The sequence below is a fragment of the Ruditapes philippinarum genome, unplaced genomic scaffold, assembly GCF_026571515.1.
Source record: "Ruditapes philippinarum isolate M1 unplaced genomic scaffold, ASM2657151v2 ctg24095_1_1_1_1, whole genome shotgun sequence".
Classification (NCBI taxonomy): Eukaryota; Metazoa; Mollusca; class Bivalvia; order Venerida; family Veneridae; genus Ruditapes; species Ruditapes philippinarum.
Genome location: NW_026862486.1, coordinates 1 through 6,185, shown reverse-complemented (window position 1 = coordinate 6,185; position 6,185 = coordinate 1). Strand labels below are relative to the sequence as shown.

At 38.4% G+C, this 6,185-nt stretch overlaps 1 pseudogene; it reads right to left on the bottom strand.

The window, feature by feature from the left end:
- Positions 1-305: 305 nt before the first annotated feature.
- Positions 306-5,453, bottom strand: LOC132719262 (52 kDa repressor of the inhibitor of the protein kinase-like; annotated as a pseudogene).
- Positions 5,454-6,185: the final 732 nt, after the last annotated feature.

Sequence of the window (6,185 nt, the reverse complement as noted above, 5' to 3'; positions counted from 1 at the left end):
ATGCATTTTTTCAGCTACAAATGAGATTAGACATCATGAATAAAGATAGCTAACAGCTTCTACTGTCCAGATAGAACTATTGAGTAGTGATTTATATGAATATGTTGGATAGGGATGGGTACCACCAATTTTTTTGTACCGCTGTATATCGCGGTATTTCACCTGTGTACCACGGTATTATGAAGACACTTTAATGTTTAACTTATGCAAACTATGACCAACTGCCATAAGAATGTTTAAACATTTTGATAAAACACAATACATTTTAGAAAAACAGATTAATATCTTTATTTCTTTCAACTAACATCTGTCTACCTGACTTTGTTTCTGGTCCACATGAACATCAGCGGTGGTAGTTTTTGAACTTGATTTTAATGATTTAGCAGACGACAATAATGACGGATGATGTCGGCGAATGTGAGCTGATAAATTGGACGTCCCAGGTCCTGAACATTTTATGACCATATCACACTTCATACATACGGCTGTATTATCAATTAATTTCTGTGTTATTTTAGACTTTTGGAGCCCAAAATGCCTCCAAATATCCGATTTCCCCTTTGGATTTTTGACCGTGGTGAATTCGTCCATGACGGTATGAGCTTTTTACAAGTTGGGCTATGTCTAAATGCTTTACGTTTTGTTATTGTCGCCACTCGTCAATACGTCAACATGTTTACTAGCCTTAGACTGAGCACTAACATGGGTGTCCCCTTTTAATGCATTTAATTGAAGAATGATATATAGAAATTATAAAAATGTCGGCGGATGAAATGTATTTACACTACATAATAATTTATAAATATGAAAAACAACCGGGAAACAATCCGACCTTTCCGCGACTAATTATTCGTTAGAGTATTATACTGTGCATTTACTGCTGCTCTAAAAATAGACTTGGAATTCCACTTTAATTTAGGTTGAAAGTTGAAACACAGATTACAGGGTAAATAACGTCTGAATCTTACAAAAATATTATGTAAAATTATATATATTAAAAAACCGGTATTCCTAGGGGTCGTACCGGTACGTACCGCGTCTGAACGAAACCGCTGTATACCGCACATCCCTAATGTTGGATTTAAATGATTTTAGAAAAATCACTTGGCCTTGTGGGCATTTTGAACAGCCATTTTGGGAATTTAACATTGGAAATTGGGAATTTTAATGTCTTTTTTCTATTGGGAATGGTACCGTTTTAGGGTAGTAGTTATATAAAGAAAAAAACACTGTTTTATCATTAATAATGATAAATCCAGGGGCGTAGCTAGGATTTAGAAAATTAAACGCAAATCGATGCACGAAGTGCCGAGCGGGGGAGGTTGTGGGAGGGGGTATCCCCTAGTCCTATAAATATGACGTCGCTTTGAGATATTTTTGCTTCTGGGCAAAGCAACGTCATATCGAAATTGCTCAAAAACCCATAGCATGTTCCGCCAGAAAATCGGGCGGAACGAAAAACAATTAAGACAGCGTGTATTTACATAAGTTTTGACCTATTTATTAACAAAACTAAAAAATAAATACCTTTTGTCAAAATAATTAAACTGTCACATCCGAAAAATCATGATTTAATCCTCTCATGTATTTCAATTCTTTTTACAGCCGATAAACAAATGGCGGCCATAAAGTGCGCGAAATCTGATTGGCTAATTCAAATGCAAGCGTTTAAGTGAGGCAGAACAATCTAACGGAATATTTTTTGAACGAAATAATTGCCCATGCACTGTCAGTGTGTTCGAATATATTTTTCCGTTCAAAAATTTGGAATCAATCTGTAAAGCACCTTGCTTAACCAGTATGGCTGATAGACAAAAATAGATTGATGTTTATATTTTATTTTAAATTGATAAGTACATTGTTTGAGAGTTTTTGTGTATGATTGAGCATGAAATTGAAAGAAAAGAAGATAAGCTTTTGAATAAAGCTTGAAAGGCAAGACAATAGACATTTTTTGAATTTTTTATGATGCTATGCGTTTTTGAGCAATAACTATTAGACGTCAGGCTTGACCGACATAAACTATAACAAGCCTGTAACGTCTAATATATTGGACTAGGGTATCCCCCTGCCACTAGTGGGGGTCCGGGGGGCCTCCCCCGGAAAATTTTGAAAAAATAGATGTTAAATGGTGGGCTCTGGCATGTCTTGAAGAACCTTTCGCACGTAAAGCATGGAGCATTTTCATCATTTTTTCCCCAAAAAAATGATAAACATACAGCAGCTCTTTTTATTTTTTAACTTATTTCATTATAACTTCGAATAGATTTGTGGAAAAAATGCAATGTTCGCCTTGTAGTTATCTTATTTTACACGTGCATATAAACATACACAACAATTTTTCCATGTGAAGTTTGACTGAGAATGCAGATCATGTAATTGGTTTAAATTATGTATGAATGCCCGTTCAATTGTAAAACGCAATTAATCAGATCTATAACAAGTTTATATCATTTCTGATCAATCAGTTTCGTAAGAACAACTTGTCTCTCAAGTCTTCAGTCTCATTTATTCATTTATGCAAGTTTATATATTATTTCCAAATGTACGAGTATTTTTGAAATCAAGAAAGAATATGCTCGGAGAACACTTCTATTCCATCGTAAGAAAGTCGGGAAACTTACCAGATACAAAGAGATCGTAAATGGTCTAATTAATGACCATTGAAACTGTTTCGACCACTCCATAGGTCTCCTCAGGCGGTGATGAGAAAGTAACAACGGACTTACCCATAGATATCCCCGCGACAGGTTTTTTTTTTTTTTCGTTTTTTGTTATTTTTTTTTTGTTGTTGTTTTTTTTTTTTTTTGTTCAAAGGTAACAAGCAAGTTTTTTTTTTTTTGCTTTTCGATTTACTCGTCATCGGAGGATGCGTCTCTCTCGGCATTATCAAAAACGATTGCAATTCGTCTATGACCGATGCATCAAAGTCACTCAGCACCTTGTCAATGTCTATGGTGTGACTGCGGTGGATATGCATCAGAGCAAGACCACTGAGTCGCTGTTCTGACATGGTGCTGCGGAGGTACGTTTTCAGTCTCCTTAGACTGCTAAATGACCTTTCAGCTGTTGCTGTTGACACTGGCATTGTCAAAAGTATCTTGAAAATGATGTGGATGTTCGGCAGAAGTTGGTAGGTAGCATCCACGCCTTCCACAAGATTGTTGACCACAGCGCCATGAGATAGTCGATGCCTCCACACCTCAAGTTCTGTGTCAAGTTCATCCATGTCAATGAAATTGGCATATTCGTTTCTTATGTCCTCCATTATTTCAGGTGTGAGCTGAGCAACTTTGTGTGACAGGAGATACTGTGCTTTCATTCTAGGAAGAGCATTGCACAATCTGTCCTCAAGTTCAGTAAGTAGATGATCCATGAAAGGGAGGTACAGATTCAGCCTCCAGTAGTCTTCCAAGGTATCTGCAGGAATATTGTTCCTGTGGACTTGTCTAGCAGCAACCCTCGGGCGACCAACTGGAATGTTTTGCTGGTCAGCAAGCTCCACCGATTTCTGCCACAGCTGATTGAAGTAGTCAATACTGCTCCGCTTCTCACCCAGGAGTCCATGGATCGACAGTGCATGATCAGATGCCTTTACAAGATCACAGTTAGGGTCTTGCATAGAATCAGAGAGTGGGTTCAGGAAGTCAAGTGGGCCGCTGACAACACATAGGGAGATGACAAAGTCAAACGACATCATAGCCTTTTGTAAGGCCGATGCTGTTGACATTGTTTTCGTGTCCATGCCCACTTGCAAATCAGTGAGTGTGTCAGCTATGGCCGAGAAATTTTTATAGAAGGCACTGACACTTTCTGAGTGCTGGGACCACCTGGTTGGGCAAAGCTTTCTCAATTTTTCTCCATTGTCACTGTGCTGTTGATAGATGGCAATGCGTTTTGGTGAGTTTGTCAGAAAAAACAAGATGTCACCGACAGTTGTGAACATAGACTGAACAAAAGCGACTCGACAGGCATGGCAGATAGCTAGGTTCAGACGGTGGTTTCGGCAGTGTACATACTTAGCATGTGGATACGCCTCAGCAAACCTTGCTTGTACGCCACGAATCCTGCCCGCCATGTTCCCAGCACCGTCGTACCCTTGGCCAACAACCAATGCTGGGTCAAGGTCATGTTTTCTTATTTCTCCTGTCAGAAGGACAAAAATTCTTCACGGACCACATGGTCACCCGAACTTTCCCGATCAACGTAGCGTACACAGAACGCAAATTGTTCAGTGTCGCTCACGTCTGCAGACTCATCTGCCATAACCGTGAAGTACTTAGCGTTTTGGCATCGTTGGGTAATCGGGCTAGAAATTTGTTTACCACAGAGTGAGATAAATTTGTTCTGTATTTCTGGGCTCGTATACTGGGCATGTTTTGGTGCTGATGTCATGTGTTCCTTCAGAGAGGCGTCAACTTTTGCAGGGTAGTTGAGTAGAGCTCTAATGTTGCTGCGGCTTTCAATTTTACCGCGTAAGGCTATATTTTGTTGCCCACAAAGAATAATGGCCTCAATGATGGCTGTTAACGCCTCCCTGTTCTTTTGGACTTTCTGCCGGTAGGCCGTTGATCCGAACTCGACCACATTCTGCTCTTCCTTCCTGCAGATGTGTACAAAGTGGTCGGCTCTTGTGATGGAATTTATGTGCTCTTTTGATCGTGTGTGCCCATCAACGACTTTCCTTGCGTTGCTCCAGTCAATCAACGGACGAGCAACAAGCACATTTTCAGCTGCATTAAAGGCAAAACATGGAGCACAAAATACCCCATCAAGTAAAGGGCTGTATCTTAAGTAGGGATGCTTTTCGTGCTCAAATACAAAGTCCGGTACTCGCCTACTTGCTGCCCATTTTCCGAGTTCTCTGAGAGGTGCAACCCAACCTCTATGTGGCTCGAACCATGTGGTAAGGACAACATTTTTTTTAGAATCTAGCATTCTAAGTCGGCATTTGGTATCAAGACTTCCGATATCCAGGAATCGTGCTCCAAGGGAGCTTGTAATGGTTCTAGAGGGTTCAGAAGAAGAAGCAGAGGAAGATACAAGGGAAGAGGAAGAAGGCGGAGAAGGAGACGCGACATTGGTGTCTATCACAAGAGGGTCACATGCCAGGTCTTGTGATTTCTGCTTTGTTTCTTCCTGGCCAGATTCATTATTGGCTTGAATGGGGTCGTATTTAAGCACCTTAAACAGGGTCGCTTGTCCTGGAATTTGGCGGATGTTTCTTTTCATTTTGACAACTAACTAACAACACACCAAAATTAAATTTTGCCCTGAGTTGATGACTAAAAATTTAGATTAAAGAAAATTGAAGATTTTAAGTCGTTTTAAATTAGAGATATTCCAAAGGAATTGATCTTGAAAGGATTGATTTAATTCTTTAAAAAAAGTCTTAATAATCTTTTTTTCCGAGTGTGTAACCAACGATAAGTTATTATGGGCCTAGTTTAAGTAACGAGTAGATTAAACAATGCTGAACTTTACAATTATCTCTGTGCAATAAGTTTGTAAATGCTTCGAGTTTAATAGAAACTTACATTCATATTGCACATAGATTTACAATGATAACTAGAAACGTCACACGATCTAGAGTGACGCAATCATAGTTTACACTCATTACATAGTACAAGTAATTACGTCATAAACTAAACAGTATGACGAAACGAAATATTTTGTAAACAAAAAGGGATAAATTATTTAGATCTATAGCGATAAAATCGTTAAAACTTAGATTTTCTCTCTTTTTTTTTTACCTTCGGATTTTTTTTATACGCAAGTGCGTATTGTGCGTAATGGGCACTACGCCCTTGAAATCTATAAAATCGCGAAAATAATGACATTATTCAGGTCTATTAATTTGTAAAACTTGTCCAAATTATTGTATATTTAACATCTGACGTAGAATTTAATGTTAATTCACTGTTGTATTTTCGGGCTTAGGAAACATCATTTTTGATGATGCAGCGTTTTTTTCCTCTACTTTGGGAATGGTGCCGGTACCAGACTGATTGGGAAAAAATGCGTTATTTTGACTAAAATTGGCAATGTTTTAATGCATTTTTTCAGCTACAAATGAGATTAGACATCATGAATAAAGATAGCTAACAGCTTCTACTGTCTAGATAGAACTATTGAGTGGTGATTTATATGAATATGTTGGATTTAAATGATTTTAGAAAAATCAC